The sequence below is a fragment of the Lygodium microphyllum genome, chromosome 21 (assembly GCF_053477565.2).
Source record: "Lygodium microphyllum isolate KBCC chromosome 21, Lygodium_microphyllum_v1.1.10, whole genome shotgun sequence".
NCBI classification, from domain to species: domain Eukaryota; kingdom Viridiplantae; phylum Streptophyta; class Polypodiopsida; order Schizaeales; family Lygodiaceae; genus Lygodium; species Lygodium microphyllum.
Window position 1 is genome coordinate 23,340,291 of NC_141155.1, and position 20,002 is coordinate 23,360,292.

General features: G+C 37.1%; 1 protein-coding gene across 1 annotated transcript in view; it reads right to left on the reverse strand.

Moving 5' to 3' along the window:
- Window positions 1-20,002, reverse strand: part of LOC148017810 (luminal-binding protein 5) — a 53,887-nt gene that overhangs the window by 11,384 nt on the left and 22,501 nt on the right. The gene's annotated exons all lie outside the window — the stretch shown is intronic.

Consider the following 20,002-nt stretch of genomic DNA (forward strand, 5'->3'; position numbering starts at 1 on the left):
CTCTCAAGGCAGTGCAAATAGTGGTATGCAGGTATCACGAAAAGGAAAAGAGAATGTAGATCAGCCCATGTTTGATGTGAATGCAGGTCACTCTTATGTGGATGGTGAATCCAGTGGCTCAGAACAGAGCATTGATGATGAGTTGGGTATTCCTTCTATTGTTACACCTGGAGTAAGGAAGACCAGGGATGTTTTGAGAGCACCTGGGAGTGAACCTACTTTGCGCAGGTCTACTAGAGTTAGGTATCCTGTGGATAGGCTGAAATATGATGGATTTACAGCCATTCACTATACATATATGGTCAAAGTGATACAGGAACCAGAATCCACTTCTTTTGAGCAAGCCATGGGAAAAGAAAAATGGGAGAAAGCCATGGATGAAGAAATGGATGCCTTGGAAGCAAATGCTACATCGTAAGAGCAGTCATTGCTATGGCTGCATCAAAGGAATGGTCTTTACATCAGATGGATGTAAAGAATGCCTTCTTGCATGGTGATTTGCAAGAAGAGGTCTATATGGAGCAGCCACCAGGTTATGTGCATGCTATTCATCCTGAGTTTATTTGCAGGTTGAAGAAAGCCTTGTGTGGCTTGAAGCAAGCGCCTAGAGCATGGTCTGACAAGATAGGACAGTATCTTGTTACTATTGGCTTTCAGATTTCTAAGGCAGATTTCTCACTTTATGTGAGAAAAACAGAGAAAGGTATTATGCTACTTGTCATTTATGTTGATGATTTGATTATGACAGGTGACAGTGATGAAGATATCCTTCATGTGAAAATGCTATTGAAGCAAAAGTTTGAGATGAAGGATTTGGGAGAGCTGCGTTATTTCTTGGGCATTGAGGTGATTAGATCACCAAGTGGGATACAGCTCTTGTAGAGGCAGTATGGATTGGACATGCTGTCCAAATATGGGATGACAGGCTGTAAGCCTATTTCAGTTCCTTTAGAGCAAAATGTGAAGCTGAGCGCAGATGCAGGTGAGCTTCTGGAAGACCCTACTATGTACAGACGCATAGTAGGAAGTTTGATTTATATGACTATTACTAGGCCAGATTTGAGTTATGATGTTGGATTGGTAAGTCAGTTTATGCAGGCTCCAAGGAAACCACATTTGGATACGGCTAGACGCATACTCAGGTATGTGAAGTCCACATTGCAGTATGGACTATTTTATGAGACTGGGGTTCAGATACAGTTTCATGGATACACTGATGCTGATTGGGCTGGTAGTATTTCTGATAGACGATCTACCAGTGGATATGTGTTCTCTTTTGGGAGTGCTGCAGTCACTTGGAGCAGCAAGAAACAGCCTACAATTGTCTTATCGAGCACAGAGTGGGTTTTGCATTTAGTTTCTTATCTATTGCAAATTAGTCAAGTTGTATGGACAGAATAAAATATTGAAAACTAATCATTTTGAAGTTGGAAGAAAACACGATTACTTAAGAAAATGTAAAAAAATAAACCAATCGACAATAAGCCACCTTCAATGAAGAAGTCAACTCCAAGCTTTTTGTGGGGGCTTTCAAGAGATATATATCAATAAATTATTGTTCATGAGATATTAGTTTTTTTTTTTTTTTTTTTTGCTTGCATTCAAAAAACCAAGCCATCTAGTGCACAAGAGGCCATCTATGATTGTGCTTCAACCCAAGCCAAGTTGGCATAGTGGGTGTCACTTTATGTGGTCTATAAAAGAAGGCATTCATGGCCATGGTCCCGCACCAAGGCAATTCAAAACACATGCTTTTGGGTGCTTGCAAAACCATATCCAAGCCAAGGTAATCAATGAATGTTTGTGAAGATAGCTTGCTCGGTTCTACAAACGAGTTTGTTAAAAATCAACTTTTCCCACAATCTTGTTGGTTAAATATCTAAAATAGGTTGATCATAATTCCAATCGATTGCCTACAAATGAACAGTGAAAACACAAGGTGCCAATTTCGAGTGCACGAAAGGCGATTGTGGAGGAAACAAAGGAAAAAGGGAGAAGAGAAAGGCATCAAGAGAGGATTGTTCGTCCAAGTGTATTATTATAAGAGGGGGTTTCACAAAGGATGCGACCAGTGAGGATAAGTGTCAACATGAAAGGGGGTGACTTAGAACGCATAGGGACTTTTTGAAAATGTGAATTACCGTTCTTGAATGAATGCTGCTACCTATAAACTCACAATACCAGCATGTGCGATTCAAGAATTTAATTGAGAGTAGAGATTACTTGGCTTTCTTTGACAGGTGGATTTAGGGCAAGGATTTAGAGCAATCCAAGGCAGTGCTTGCTACAGATGTTCAAAACACAATGGCTTTCTTCAACAGGTGGATTGAGAGTAGAGATTAATTGGCTTTCTTCGATAGGTGGATTTAGGGCAAGGATTACTCCATGCTTGGCAATGGTACAGCTTTCACAGCTCACTTTAATGGCCTCAGTGGAGTACATTTTACCCCACATTGCCTATATGGTTCCGTCTTTTGGGTGCACCATTCACAGGGCAGGACCTTTGCCCCATGTACCAAGGGGATCCAATGGCCCAACGATGAGCATCAAGTGAACACTAACCAACAAGTGCTAAGGATCCCCTCTCAAAGCACATCTAGATTTATGCTTCAGATCATATACTACACTTGCCTTCTAGGGCAACGTTTCGTATGAGGATGGTAGGCCACCTTGCAGTGGACTACCCCAGGACACATCAAAGAAGATAGTGAAACTATATTCACAAGCCTCAAACGGTTGGATTATACTTTCAGCTTGTTTGCTCATAACTATGACTGGATAGATCTAACTACTCGCGTTATCCGAAAAGAATATAGTGAAGGCATTGCATGGTGAAAAATGTTGAAGAACTTAAACCTTCGTATCTTTGTTTTTCCCTTTCTTCTACCTGATCCTCTTCGCCCAATGCCTTCGTGAATATGTCAGCTACCTGATCCTCTGTGCTGACATAAACTAGATCAATAAGACCTAGTAAAACCCTCTCCCGCACATAGTGATAATGCACCTCAATATGCTTTGTTCTAGCATGATAGACTGGGTTATTTGCCAAGTGTATACTACTCATGTTGTCACAATAAATGACAACTGGCCCATCTGTAGGCTGATGCATATCATAAAGTAGCTTATGCAACCAAGCTACCTCACATGTAGCCATTGCTGCACCCCTGTACTCCCACTCTGTGCTCGATAAGACAATTGTAGGCTGTTTCTTGCTGCTCCAAGTGACTGCAGCACTCCCAAAAGAGAACACATATCCACTGGTAGATCGTCTATCAGAAATACTACCAGCCCAATCAGCATCAGTGTATCCATGAAACTGTATCTGAACCCCAGTCTCATAAAATAGTCCATACTGCAATGTGGACTTCACATACCTGAGTATGCGTCTAGCCGTATCCAAATGTGGTTTCCTTGGAGCCTGCATAAACTGACTTACCAATCCAACATCATAACTCAAATCTGGCCTAGTAATAGTCATATAAATCAAACTTCCTACTATGCGTCTGTACATAGTAGGGTCTTCCAGAAGCTCACCTGCATCTGCGCTCAGCTTCACATTTTGCTCTAAAGGAACTGAAATAGGCTTACAGCCTGTCATCCCATATTTGGACAGCATGTCCAATCCATACTGCCTCTACAAGAGCTGTATCCCACTTGGTGATCTAATCACCTCAATGCCCAAGAAATAACGCAGCTCTCCCAAATCCTTCATCTCAAACTTTTGCTTCAATAGCATTTTCACATGAAGGATATCTTCATCACTGTCACCTGTCATAATCAAATCATCAACATAAATGACAAGTAGCATAATACCTTTCTCTGTTTTTCTCACATAAAGTGAGAAATCTGCCTTAGAAATCTGAAAGCCAATAGTAACAAGATACTGTCCTATCTTGTCAGACCATGCTCTAGATGCTTGCTTCAAGCCACACAAGGCTTTCTTCAACCTGCAAATAAACTCAGGATGAACAGCATGCACATAACCTGGTGGCTGCTCCATATAGACCTCTTCTTGCAAATCACCATGCAAGAAGGCATTCTTTACATCCATCTGATGTAAAGACCATTCCTTTGATGCAGCCATAGCAATGACTGCTCTTACGATGTAGCATTTGCATCCAAGGCATCCATTTCTTCATCCATGGCTTTCTCCCATTTTTCTTTTCCCATGGCTTGCTCAAAAGAAGTGGGTTCTGGTTCATATATTACTTTGACCATATAGGCATAGTGAATGGCTGTAAATCCATCATATTTCAGCCTATCCACAGGATACCTAGCTCTGGTAGACTTGCGCAAAGTAGGTTCACTCCCAGGTGCTCTCAAAACATCCCTGGTCTTCCTTACTCCAGTTGTAACAATAGAAGGAATACCCAACTCATCATCAATGCTCTGTTCTGAGCCCCTGAATTCACCATCCACATAAGAGTGACCTGCATTCACATCAAACATGGGCTAATCTACCTTCTCTTTTCCTTTTCGTGAAACCTGCATACCACTATCTGCATTGCTTTGAGAAGATTCTCCTGATCTCAATCTGCGTGTCCATGGCGAAGAATGTGAACCACTGTTAGAGGATGCTCCAGGTCCACTAATATCTTGTGACTCTTGCTGTGAATTCTGTGCAGCATTACCATTTTGTGCATCTACATTATCAATCACATTTACTGGTTTATACCAGCTACTCATCTCATCAAAAATAACATCTCTGCTCATTGTAAACTTACGAGTAGAAGGGTTACAACATCTATACCCTTTTTGCTGCAGAGAATAACCAATAAAGATGCACTTCTCAGCTTTTGGATCCAACTTGGATCTCAACTCATCTGGCACATGAACATAGGCAATGCAACAAAAAATCTTCAAATGAGAAATATCTAGTTTCCTACCAGTATACCTCTCCTCTGGAGTCATCCCATGTATTGCTGCAGTGGGAGTCCTGTTCATTATGTAGACTGCTGTAGCAACTGCTTTAGCCCAGTAAAAATATGGCAAGTCTTTTTCATTGAGCATGGCACGAGATACCTCTCCAATATGCCTATTTTTCCTTTCTGAAATTCCATTTTGTTGTGGGGTATGACTGCATGAATATTGCTGCTTTATGCCATGCTCCTGTAGGAACCTTGCAAACTCATTTGAGAGGTACTCTCCACCTCCATTTGACCTTAGGCATTTTATTTGCAGGCCTGTTTCTTTTTCAACCACAAAACTCCAAAAACTTCACTTTTCTTTTTCATAAAATACACCCAAATTTTTTTGCTATAGCCATCAATAAAAGTGACAAAATAATGACAACCTCCAAGAGATGCAGCTTTAGTAGTCCACACATCAGAGTGGATTAATTCCAATGGCTTCTTACTCTCTTGAACATGTCTAGGAAATGGTTTCCTTGCCTGTTTTCCAAATTGACAGGCTTCACATACCTTATGCATTTCTGCAACCTTGAATTTAGACAATCCTGTAACAATATTTTGGGCCTGCATTGATTTAAGTCGCTGTACATTAACATGACCAATGCGTTTATGCCAGATATCAATATCTGCAACTACACCGGTCCCATGTGCAAACATTGCTGCACTCAATTCAGGCATGTCTGCATCCAACGTAAACATTCTGTCCTTCTTATTTCCTTTTGCTATCAAGCGACCTTTATTTTTCATATCCTCAACAAAGTATCCATGAGGATTAAATCTGACCTGCAAATCCTGCTCAACCATTTGATCAACAGAAACCATATTCTTGGTGATATTCGGGACATGAAATACATCGGACAGGTATTTCTTTTTCCCATCCTGCATAGACAAAGGAAATTTTCCAATCTGCACAATAGGATGTGCAGTATCATCACTAGTCTCCACAAATCTTGGTTTTTCCATTTTCCTTGCATCCTCCATCCATTCTGCATGACCTGTCATGTGGTTTGATGCACCTGAGTTAACATACCATACATCGTTTCTTTCTTCTGCACTTGTCACAGAATTGTTCATGTGTTGCACCATAAACAAATGCTCATTTTTGTCATCACCCTGTCAACTAGAAGATGCATAATTCCCTTGTTGCAATTTTCCATTCATGATGTCATTCTGCTTTTTATAGCAGTCTTTAGCCATATGACCCATTTTACCACAGTAGTAGCATTCAACATTGCTGTTTGCATTTTGGCCTCTTTGCCATCCACCACGACCTCTTTGGCTTCCCCTGCCTCTAGAGTTACCACGTCCTCCTCCATAGGACTGGTTTTCTTGAGTTTGCTGCATATTCTGATTTCTACCACGGCCTCCTCTACCTCTGCCTCTACCTCTTCCAGCATTTGAGTAGAAGACAGCTTCTTTTGAAGTTCCTCTTGAAAACGATGCACCACAATTTCTCTACTCCTCAGAAATTAGAAGAGCAATCAACTCCTCAAAATCAGAAAATCTTTCACGGACGGAAATGGATGTTCGGAACTGTGCATAATCATTTTCTAGACCATTCAAGGTCACAGAAACTAAATCATCATCTTCCACTGGCGACCCAATGGAAGCAAGTGCATCTACAATCTTCTTCACCTTCATGTGGTAGTCATTGATGCTCATATTTTCTCTTTGCACATTGTGCAACTCTTGCTTGAGCTACATTTTCCTAGCTTGCGTATTTGTGTTATACATTTTTGACAAAGTATCCCATGCCTCCTTTGGCGTACTTGCATCTTGAATATGCACAATCATAGAGTCTGAAATGGTGATAGACAGCCAGTACATAACTTTCCTGGCTCTCTCATGCCATGCTTTAAATGCCTGCATTTGCTGTTGATTGGGAACATCAGGAAGAACTGGTTCTTCTTCATTTCTTGCAACGAATTCCCAATATCCTTTTCCCATAAGGAAATTCATCATTCTAAACTTCCATGCTTGGAAGTTGTTCTTGTCAAGCTTTTCAGTGACAATCTGTGAAAGAGTCAGACGCCATTACCGAACACTGCAAAAAATTCTGTCACTGCAAAGAACACAGCTTCAGCCTCACAAGGGCAAATCTGCAAAACTGACGAAAGTGGTATTTGACCAGACAGTCACTTCCTAGTGACGATTTTGCACCAACAGGCAACAAGGATGATTCTGTAACTCCCAATGTCTCTGCGCACAGACATACGATGCAATTTCTACAGTAACTTTTCACCGACCTGTAGAACAGTGGTCGCACAACATAAAACATGACCTTTTCCTGAGTGCGTGCAGAAAACTTCTGCCTCCAAAACAGGCCCCGAAATGGCCTCAAATCAAAAAAACATAACACTCTTGCTATATCGCGAAGGGCATCTCAATCTGAGACAATGCACTCTTGCTACACCGTGAAGGGCGTCTCAATCTGGGACAATGCACTCTTGCACTTTCCGACTATGCTACTTGTAGAGACTTGCTCCCAAAACAGAAAAATGAAAGCAACACTGGTCCTCTTACTAGAACACCGCGAACTTGGCTTACTTTATTGAGCTCCTTACCACGAACAAGGCTTTGATACCATGTCAAGATTGTGGGAGAGAAGGAAGGAGTCTCACTTGTAGCTTTCTTGCTTGCACAATGGGGGAATACACACAAAGATGGAGGCTGAAAATAGTTTTCCTCTTCTTAGTTGTGTAAGCCAAAAGAACTCACGTACATAGAAATAGAAGAACCCTATATATGGGTCTCAAACCAAACTCAACTAACTAAGGTGGCATACTAACTGAGCCACGAACTAGAGTAGATAAGGATAGCTGTCATCTAGCTATTATTCATGTGCGATGTACCAACCGCATCTGCAACTAACAAGTCGATGACATAAATGCACAACGGTCACCCTGGCATATCACAAGTGGAGCTCGATATCTCAACATATTCATGCCCCTAGATGTGAGCCTGTGGATAGCTGGGAGCCTTGTCTCAAGAGGTTCGCATTTAGGGGACCTGAATCTACAAATTTAGACCTCGGATAAGTTACTCATAAATATATGTGTGCATCATGTGGATTTAAAATAAGGTATTTTTAAAATACCATTTTTATACATTTTTTACATACAAAAGGATGTAATGTAAAGGGGTTATTTACAGATTGAATAGAAAAGGGTTATGTTTTATATAAGAAAGTTTATAGATAAGGATATTTATAAATAGGCATTGAATGCACGTGATGTAAAGGATATACATATAGTAGCTTCCCTGAGATTCAGGCCTCCAGACATGAGCTTGGGGACAGGGGTCCTATAGGGGTCTTGATCTCGGTCAAATTTCATGATGTGGGTCCTTATGCCCTCAAGGCCCTATGGGTGAAGTTGCGCTGAAAACCAAAAACATTACCTTCTCCATGCCATCTATTTACCGCTATAATGGAGCATCCAAGTCTGCTCCTGCAATCGGGCCACCCTCATGTCTCTCCTGGAAAGATATCGTGTAGTCGGGTCGAGGAACAAAAAGAATATCATCTAAGTGCTCAAAATCCTAGTTGGAGATGTCATACTTTGGCGTCGTATCCTTAATTTGCTTTTGGATGGTTACAATGGCATCATATTGAGCTACCTCATCCACATATGGTGATGCATCATGTACATCAAAATCTATAAAATCATCTCGTGCATCACACACCATGATACATTATAGTTCTTCTTCTCATATCTCCAAACTCTCCAACATATCTTGCATGAATAATTATTGAGCCCTCTCGATGGTGACAACATGGAGAGAAGTAAGGGGTGGATCATTTCTCAGCATCTCAGTAGGGCAAGGAGGTGGGTGTACAATATCTAAGCTTTGTGCTACCTTCTCACTTAGATCAAGAGAAATTTTATCAGACTCCCTCTCAAAATATTGTAGCTGCAGCGGCTGAGAGGGTGCATCGATATCTTCCTCACAGTCCTCTTATACATTAGCGCACAAAACATAGATGACAAAGACTGCATCACGCTTGATGAGATCCATCGTGATGTGGTCATGGGATAAGGTGGGTACACCTCTAGCACACAGAGTTGTTGCCCCTCATGCACCAGAGCTCAGCTTATTACCTTTGCATGGCTTGATCTGGCATGTAGACTATACAAAAAATCTATCAGAATCCACCTGAGAGCAGAGTTTAGGATGGAGCAAGTGAGAGGGTTGGCCTCATCACAAAATGATACCAATATGTTAGAGCTAGGATCTACCATGGAAAATGAGCTCTCTAGATTCAAGGTCATGCAAAACCTTGGGTAATTTTGGTCTCCTATAGGCACGTAGCTTGTGGAGCTAATCCATGTAGCAGCAAAGGCAGGAGTAGTAGCCATGGCACAGAGAAAGAGAAAACAAAGGATAGCACAAGTATAGAGAAGTAGAGAATGAAAGTGAAAATGAATTTAGATATCTAAATTTTATGTATCAAGGGTTTTAAATAAAGATTCTTATAAAAAATTTAACCCTAAAGTTTCAAATTGAAACCCTAACCATGGATACTTTATTTCAAGAATTGAAAGCCACCATCAAAATTACTCAAATAGACAAATGCTTCATTACACTTCATTATATCCTCAAATATGTTTCGATCGTTGAGTATGTTCAAGTCTAGCTGGAGAAAATATTGGATTTTTTAAAGAAAAAAATCTAAAAAACCTTCAAACACAACAACTAAAAATCTAAATACTTTCAACACTTATTTTTATTCCTTCTAACAATAGGGCGAGTGCTCAAAAAATGAGTAGAATAGATGATCTACAATATATCGTTATGCAAAGACAATATTCCAAAGGCTATGGAACTCCAGTCTGCAATTTAATTGTGAATTTTAACCAACGTGATTGAGTAATTACAACATATATACTCACATGCTTGGATCACAGTAAACCAAAATGATCAAAATTAAAAGTACACAGAAGTTTAAAAAAAGTTTTTATTCGCTCTTTATAAGAATTTTTACAAGGATTCCACTATCTCAAGGATATGTGGAGAAGCACATTGCTTACATGTCAAGGATTGTTCGCTATGAATCCTGACATTTCTATTATCTAACTTGAAATAGAAGTTGCACAAGGGCTCATTGGACATTAATTGGATTTCTTACCTTAGAAAAGAAATGAGCCAATGACTCTCTATATGCTGACTACAAAAGAATTATGACCATTCCACAAGATAGCCACATCTATGAGAGTTGTATGTGTCTCATCTCAAGTATCTTGATCTAAGTTTATCCACTCCCCTCGCAAAAGTTTCCATCTTCTATATTGAAAGAATATGCACAAAGTTTGTCTAGCGATGAAATACTTGTAATTAAAACAAAAAATGTGGTAGGTAAAAGTGACTAACACAACAATTCATCTAAGCAATACCTATATCAATTAAATCAAGGCATACAATTCAATAAAAATGATTTACTTGAATGTAAGATTTGATTGGTTGACCTTGCACTCGATTGTCTCATTAAAATGTGTTCTTTTGATCTGCCATGACTCACCCAATAGCTAACTCATCCATTCCTCAAATGGATACTTGCATTGATAAGTAATCTATGTTTTTTTTAATATCTCATATGAACCAAACAAATGTGCAAACAATGAAAATGGAATAAACCAACTAAGATGCACATCTTTGGAGCTTGTGGTAGAATTCATAGCACCATTGATGTCAGATTTTATCTTTGACTTACATACTCTTGACAACTCCAAGCTACCAATCAACCATTCACAACTAGATAATTGCGGCAATGGGACATGCTGTAATCTCTAACTTTCTACTACATACAATGAATTATAAAAATATATATCTTGAGTTGCAAGTTGACTTGCAGAGTTATTATCATAAATCAAAGAACCTATGTCTTCATGCCAAAGATGTATCTTGCCACTCAAACATTCCACATTTTTCCATTCATGCAGAGTCAATGGATATAGAGCTATCAGTACAACACGTTTAAATTAGAACATTGCAAAGATTATACAAAACAACTCTGATGTAAAAGAATAAATAATGATAAAATCTAAAAACTTACTATTTTGTTTATATTTTGCAATGTAGTTCTTGTTGTGCACACGAATTTGTTTATGCATATAAACATGTTGGATCAACACTTTTGTTACTATACTTGTCCCATTAAACACTTTTTTGAACTCTAAAATTCTACCTTTCCAATGTTTGTTGGGGTGTACAACATCCTTATGCTTGACTTTAAAACTTCCTCAAGTACTTGGATACATAAAAATCCAATCCAACTTATAGTATTTATCACAAATCCAATTATTGCTACTATCTTTCTTGTTGAAGACCTCCATTACAAGTATGTTATTGATGTTTTTCCTCCGTGAAGACATCTATATTAACCAAATACAAAAGTTACCTAATAGCGAGTATTTATGTGCTTTTATTATTATACGTAAGTGAATTTGTCCATATATAGAATCATTAGTATAATAATATTTTCATGCATAAGCATCCCTTTGTCATTTCACATATACAATTCTAATATTATGCAATGTTATGAGATTGCATCACTTATGCTATCTCATGCTATTCCATGGTTTTAGAATCTAAATAAAATTATTCTAATGAGATCAAAAACTAACAAAATCTTTTCTTATTCATAGCGTTGCAAACTTAATTATGCTATATATTTCTTCCCATTAATTCTAACTAGATGTCAACAACAATAATTCATAAGAATTACTTATAATTGAAATAAAATTTCACATTTAATTACTGTAGAGAGCAATGTGCTTGAGAAACTTTGTAGCCCTCAATCTTAAGGCTGTTAAAAAAGAAGTCAATTTCTAGAAAATAGGTGTATCTCACTGAGATGGAGGCCTAGGATACAATAGCAAAATGTAATTTAACTCAAAAAATGTATACTTTGTAAAAATTTTCTCCAAATGCAATGATATTTAACCATGAAGCAGTTTTAGAAAAAGGACATTGTACATGTAATTCTTTTCACAAAGAAGCCCAGAGTTGTTGAATAAGAAGTTGAGTTATTACATGATCATTGTTTCTTCATTATGAGATTCATGGAGTACAAAAACAAAACAAATCTCATGTCAAAGCATGCATATAACTTACATAGGCTTTGTCCAAATGAGTTGAAATTTAACCATGGAGCAATAGAAAAAAATGACAATATACATGTGGCTCTCTTTGCAGGATGTTGAGGAAGTTGAGTTTTTAGAAAATCATTGTTTTTCATTGTGGGAGATTCTTGGAGTACAAAAGAAAAGGAAAGCTTAGTATGCATATAACTTGCATAGATTTTGTCCAAACGAGACGAAATGTAACTACGGAGCAATAAAAAAACAATACAACATACATGTAACCTTGTTTACAAAGAAATCCAAAGATGTTAAAGAAGAAGTTGAGTATTTAAAAGATCATTGTCCCTGACTGTGAGAGACTCCTAGAGTCCCAAAACAAAAGAAAGTTCATGTTAGAGCGTGCACATAACTTACACAGGTTTTTTCCAAACGAGATAAAACTTTACCATAGAACATCCATGGAAGAGAATAATATACCTGTAAATTTTTGTTAGGAAAATCTCAAAGCTTTTGTAGAATAAGCTCCGCACTCATAAAACATGAGAAACCCACTCTGTGTTTGTGTAGAAGCAATGAAATTTCACAGGGCTACATACACGGCAAGCAACAATGCGGCTGTAAAATTTCATCAGGAAAGAAGAAGTGGGGAAAGAGAAATGATAAATTTGAGTTATACCTAAGAAAGAGGGGGAAACTGAAAAGGGGAGATATGAAAAGTCAAACATTAAAAAATGAGAAAAGAAAAATTCGAGTCACTAACTTTCAGGAAGTGGCAGCCTTGTATTCTCCACGTTTCCTTTTATTTTATTGTTGAGGGAAGATTTGAGCCAAGATATGTCTAAAACATTCATGCTACATGAATTTGAAATCCTAGCTCTCTCATTGGTTAGACCTATTTTTGTTTATTCACTCCTTATTAAGGGGCAAAAAAGAGAGTTCATATTTCTCCTAATGTGAAGGATTAGGTATAGGATCGGTGACAACAAGAAAGCATATGTGTATTGATGCCAACAAGACAAGACATATGTAACTATAAGAAGGAGAATATTTAATTAACACATGCATTGTTGTTGATGAGTAGGGGAAAGCTAGTGCTTCTATAAAGCCAATCACCGAGACACCTGGCCCAAAAAAAGTAGCATTCCAACTCCCTCATTAGCCATGCCCTCTCGTATGCCCAAGTTAAGGGCAAATCCTTCGTGTATTGTTGGACACTAAGTGATAATGAGAACTTTTGTTTATTATTCAACGTTGTATTGAATTACTACATTTTTTACATGACTGTATCTCCCCTTTGTAATTTCTATGATTTAATGCTATTTTATTGTTATATTAAATTTTAATGATTCATACTGATTTAGGGATTCGAAGGGTATCTTGAGTGAGAGTCATAGAAGAGATACATATTGATAGGAGTCCATCTATGTTTAAGAGACTAGGGTTTATGAGGGTCAGGACTACCCAACTCTAATTATGAGAGGTAAGCAATGCTGGGATGTGAGGTAGAAGCTATGGAATGCATGAGGGTTCAAAGAAAGAGAAGAACACATGAGAGTTATGTAGGTACAAAATGAATGGTACCCTTATTCTTTTTTATCTTCACTTTTATATTACTATACAATGGATAAGTATACAAGGGGTACTTGTGTGCTATAGCCTATTGTTGTTCACCTCAATGACCTCCCACTTAAAAGGCCAATGTGGCTTTATGGGAGTATAAGAAGAAAGTCAAGATACTATCCAATGCCTATAACACTCTATAGTGTGTAAAGTGCTTAGAAGGTAAACTCTTTGTGAGAAGATTCGTAGGATTATTGTGTGTATAGATCTTGACAATATCAATGAATTTATCCTTGAGCACCTCCCTGATCAAGTGCTTATCTTTGCATGAAAGATAGGATTCTATGCCAAATTGAATGGTACTTTGGCTATTACAGTGCAAGTAGGCACCTCTCTTGCAATGCCCAAGTCTCCCACTAAACTAATAAGCCATATAGCTTTGTCACAAGCCTTAGTGATTGCAACAAACTTTGATTAATGGTAAATAAAGCCATACATAGCTACAATCGAGAGACCCAAGAGACTACACTACTTGTAAAAGTGAAGACAAAACTTGTAGTAGACCTCCTAGAGTGTAAATTCCCTAGAAAATTTGCATCTACATATCCAAAAATAGATTCATCCTTCTTCCAAAGCATATATATATAGATCTAGTGCTATTCAAGTATTGTATAATACACTTTACTACCTCTCAATACGTCTTATGAGTTTTGCTATATATGTAACGAAAAATTCCCACTACATAGCCAATGTATGAACATGTAGTAACCATGACATATATCAATCTACCAATTATGCAGATGAATAAGGAACCTTGGCTATTTCAACCTTCTACTCATCTAAATTATAGTTGTTCTCTTGGCTAAATTTTGAATATGGAGTTAATGAAACATTGATATCCTTCTCCCTCTCCATAGTGAAAGACTCCAATACCTTCCGAATGCATTTTTTCTAAGATAAATAGAATATATTTTTATCTTAATCTTGCATAATATGGATACCAATTATGTCATCCACATAAAGGATTAAGATCATAAGGCTACCATCCTTAGCCTTCCTAGTGTACAAGCAATGATCGGTCTCACTCCTAGTATACCTCTAAGATCACATTAAGATATTGAACTTATGATACCATTCCTTAGGATCTTGTTTCAAACCATATAACCTCTTATGCTACTTACACACTAATTGCTTCTTGCCTTTTATGACAAACCCCTCAAGCTAATGTATATAAGTATCCTCGTGTAAGTCCCCATACAAGAAAGCAATCTTTCCATCCATAACAAACCCCTCGAGTCACTGCATGTAAGTATCCTTATATAAGATCCCATACAAGAGGTGATCTTTCCATCCAACCAAGCCAACTCCATATATTCTCTAGTAATCAAAACAAGGACCATATATGGAGTGGTTATCTTGAATATTGGTACGAAGATCTCATCAAATTCAATCCCCTTCTCTTGCTTCAATCCTTTTGCCACCAATCTCACATTCTACTTAGATAATGGATCAAATGGAGTTACCTCCATCTTGTAGACAGACTTACATGGTAGTGCATGTTTGCATGCATGTTTTCTCTTAGGAAAAGGAACTAAATCTCAAGTAGCATTCTTTTCTAAAGAATCCATCTTCGACTACATAGGCCCTTGGGTAGTGACTAGGTATAAATTTGTGCATCACATGAGTTCAAAAAAAGGAAATATAAAAAGAAATAAATTTATAGATGTAGATTTACAAAGAAAGTATTTTTTAAATATATACATTTATTTGTATAATGATTTTTTATATTACACATGTAAGTTTTATTTTATAGAAGGGTATTGTTAAATCATAAATTTGAGTTGGATCTTTGACAGAAGGATATGATGAACTTCAATAAGTAAATATAGCACCCTATTCTTTAGGGTATTACATTGTGATGCATTTTTGCAAAATCTCAAAAATCCCTAAGTTTTCATTGAGTAACTAGGTTTTTAGACAATGTTGTTATGAGTGGTTGCTTGCTTTCTAACTTCCTAGTTTAGGATATTTTGTTGCTGAATTGGCATCATGAGAGCATGAGCTTGTTGAAGGAAGAAAGAGAGTAGGATTACCAAGTGGCATATTTTCTCCAACTGAGAAGCAGTAAGTCATGTCAAAACTACTATGTTTTGGGTGCAAGCAATAGTGTTGAGAGTTTCAAAAGTGATGAACATCACATGTAGTAGTTGAATGGGCTACCACAATTGGATTTTGAGGTAGAATAGTACTGTAAAACAACAAAGATGATCGCCTGCGAAGTAGGGGCTATATGTTGGGATAATGGCTACAAAATTATTGTTGCAACAAGAACAGGACTACTAATTAGGTGTCTTAACACTTAAAACATTTGAGGAAGGTTGTAATGATTTTGTAGTTGTATGTAATCATTGTGAAAAGAGGAGCAAGTAATAACAAAAAATCAAGAGGCCATGAAGGATTTTCCAGCATAGTAAAAAATTTGATCATTTGCAGTTGAATCCTAGAAACTTCTTTGGTTTTATAAGGGGTGTATTAGCTTTGAAGACTACCATTTTTAGTAACTCAACTTTAGTTATTGTAGCAAACATGAAGCTGATTGTGAGCTAGTGTGTCCATGGAATACTAAATCAAATGGATGTAAGGGGATTTTAGAAGGCTCTTTCTTCTAATAGGGGAATTTGAAATCTACTGCTATAGTGCCTTATTGAGAGGTTTGGAAAGGGTGGAAATCTTGGTCATACTTATGGATAGAAAATGGGGAACCCAAATAAAGAACTCTTGCAATGGCAACTCATCCACTATGTCTAAGAAGTGAGTCAAATCTTTATTGTAGCAAAATTGCATGGAATCTCAATAGTTCAATGTTTCAAACTTCAATGAAATGAATAATTAGGTGCTAATAGACATGCTACTATATGACAAAATCATTCAAGTTTTTTAGGATATAGTAGCAAATTCCGTGTCAAAGCCCATCAAATCCAACTACATATTTTAGCATCTTTCTGTAGATTAAAGGATGGTGAAGTTTTGTTTGCTAGACTTTTCTAGAAAAAGATAGGAAATTATGGATCCAAACAATCTTAACCTTAAATAATGATGAAACGTGATTTTGAGCCAACTATCCTCAAGTCCTCAACAGTGGTTTGTATAGTCAAATTGAGTTACTATAAATATGCGTTGTTGTTACCTCAATGACATGAAGTTATTGTGTTATGGTGCTTGAAGGTTTGAAATGCTTGAAGTTGAGTTGTTAAGTCCATGTGATGAGTCTCATATGCTTTTGATAAAAGGGTTGTGGTGCTTATGATCATTATAGATATGCACAAAGAAATGTGGAAATGGATGGGAGGGTTGATGAGCTATATCTTATGAGGAGACAACCTTTAATTTTGTGATTGATATGATTGTGAATTAGGGCAACCTAGAGTTCCATTGAGAAAGGTAAGGAATATCCTTTGTGAATTTCCTTTGAGTAGTGAGTCTAGTAAAAGGAAACTAGTGAGGAAAAGAGAACTCATTCTTTGACTTGAGAACTTTCACACTTGAATTCTTATAAGAAGGTAAGTGTAAAACCTCAAAACCTTGTATTGTAGCCATTATTTGTAATCATTGAAAATTTTAAGAAGAAATTCAAGAAGGAGAAGTACCTATAAGAGTACTACATTTGAGTTAAAAGAGAATATGCAAGGTTGGCACTAGTTTGGTGTGAGAAACTTTCACACTTTCACACTAGTGAGGAAAAGAGAACTCATTCTTTGACTTGAGAACTTTCACACTTGAATTCTTATAAGAAGGTAAGTGTAAAACCTCAAAACCTTGTATTGTAGCCATTATTTGTAATCATTGAAAATTTTAAGAAGAAATTCAAGAAGGAGAAGTACCTATAAGAGTACTACATTTGGTGCGCAGATCGGTCGCAGATAACTCACGTGATGAATCTCGGAAGGTCCCCAAGAACAAAGTACTCTACCTTTTTGCACAAAAACCCATGTAAAAGCATGCACGACAAGAGGCAAGAGACAAATTGGGTTCAATCTCCCCCATGCCTTGTGTGAGCGCTTCACAAAGCATGTATTTTATGTATATTTCCAATCTTCATGCTCAATAATAGCCCAATTACAAAAATATGACAAGCTTTTTAGCTTTTGAGTTTGCTTTCTACAAAAATAGGAAAATAAAGCTAATGGACGGTGCCCATAGAGTCTGGCACGCCCAATCTCAATGTCCAAATAGAAATAACATATCCGGGCGCATAAGCGCATACAAAATAATAATAAATAATCGATGTCTCAATAGACATAACAAAATATAGGCGTGGCGCCTATCAAAATCGAGTCCAAGAATCGAAAACCCGCTAGACTCCAATGCTTTCCTCCGCCACTGCTGCTATCTCTACACATCAACTGAAGCATTCACAATCATTAGTAAAATAATACAATTAAACCGACAAAAGCAAATACCTAGCAGTCTTCAGCTACATAAATAAATCAACTGGTTAGAAATAAATCCTAACCTTAATTTATTACGAGTGCGCACTCTAAACTCATAAACGTTTATTAATTTAATATGCATTTTGTGGAATCACCCGCTATGGAATCACCCATGTACACACTAAATTAATGAAACGCCCGAAAAGGACAGGCGTCCCCATCAACTTCTCGCACAAAGAATCCTCTTTGCGTATGAGCCTCGGTCATCTAAGTTTACGGAATCCACCGTAAAACCTCACGGAATCCACCGTGGAATATGCCTCCTGGCATCAACATTTGAGTTAAAAGAGAATATGCAAGGTTGGCACTAGTTTGGTGTGAGTAACTATAGATTTATTGCTTCCCTGGAGGACTTTGGGGGGTTCTAGTTGATTGTAGTATTTTAGTTTAAAGATCTAAGCCTAAGCACTAGTAGTCATTCTACCACACCCCATTGAGGAGTGTTGAGATTGACTTTATTTCTTTTGCTAGAAAAATATTGACTTAGAAATGGAATTTTTTTTTCATTGAGGTCCTTGGAACAAAATGAGAGGATATGTAAAGGTTTTTGGAGAAAATATATGTTAGTTATCTTATACATAGAGTGACAGACCCCTATGAGAAGTTGTGAATTCTAGTTGCTAAGAGAGGGGCGTGATTGGATAATTCATTATGAATGAAACTTGAGTTGCAAAGACCCCTACAAAATGTCAAGATACAAGGATAACATGCTTATGCGAGTTAAATCAAGTTGACCTTCGGAGCAAGAAGGTTGAGAAGAAGAGAAAATCTTGACTAATTGAACAACTTGTAGTAAGGCAAGAAATTATTACTACATTTAGACATGAAAATCTTTAATCTACCTAGTTACATGAGTGGAATGGAAGAACCTACTTGTAAGGAGCCAAGTAAGGATAGTAAAAGACAAAACCCTAAGTGAAATTGAGGAGAAGAACTTGGGTTCTTATGAAAGTACTTCAAGTATTAAGGCCTCTATAACATAAAAGAAAGGTGGTTACAAAGACAAAAATTCTAGGGTTAATGAGGATGAAGTAAACTGACGACTCATTGAGTTTTATTAATAAAATTCCTAGTTTTATTAACAAAAATAAAAAATTTACATTGCATGTCATATAGCACAAAGATATTTCTATAGCCACTAAAACTACTAAGAATTTTTTATGAACCCTTGAGAGCTATTTTGGCATTTTGTATCTATTACATAAATATCTATTAAATTATTTAGTTTAAAAAATTAATTTATCATAAGATATTTATAAATATTACAAAAAATTCACATAAGGGTTAAGAAAATTTCACACAATAAGTTACATAAGGATGCATAAACATGCCTTGAATGCACATGATGCGTAGGGTTTATACATAGTGACCTCTTTGAGCATAGCTCTCTAGCACTTATAATGTCATCCCTAGTCATAGCATGAGCATAACAAGAAGGCTCACCACAATCCATGACTATGACATAATCTAAAGATAGAGTATATATATCTCCTAGTCTAGAAACCTTCATTGACCTACATAAAACTAGCTCAATAGGGGAGTCTAGTTGTCTAATCTATCTATCCTATAAATACATTAAGCTATCCACCATCTTGTGGTACACATCCTCAACATAAGCAAGCTATTCAAGCCTTGTATCATGTAGAAAAAGTCATACAATTTGCTCATGTGATGTCTCCCCATCCTCTTGAAATATGACTCTATGAATCCCAACCATTTTAATAAGTTGCTTGTGGATTTTTTAGACTTAGGATCAAGCATTTTGCTTATCCCTAGTTATATGCATAAATGTCTCATAGCCAAATATACATAGCTGATCATAATTAGGTATATCTAGGTAGATGCATAAATGTCTCACAAGTTAAAACACATAAGTGATCATAAATAGGTCTCATGTCAAACCATAACTCCTTTGGTATATTGTAATCCAATGGAATATTAGGAGACCTATTGATCGAAT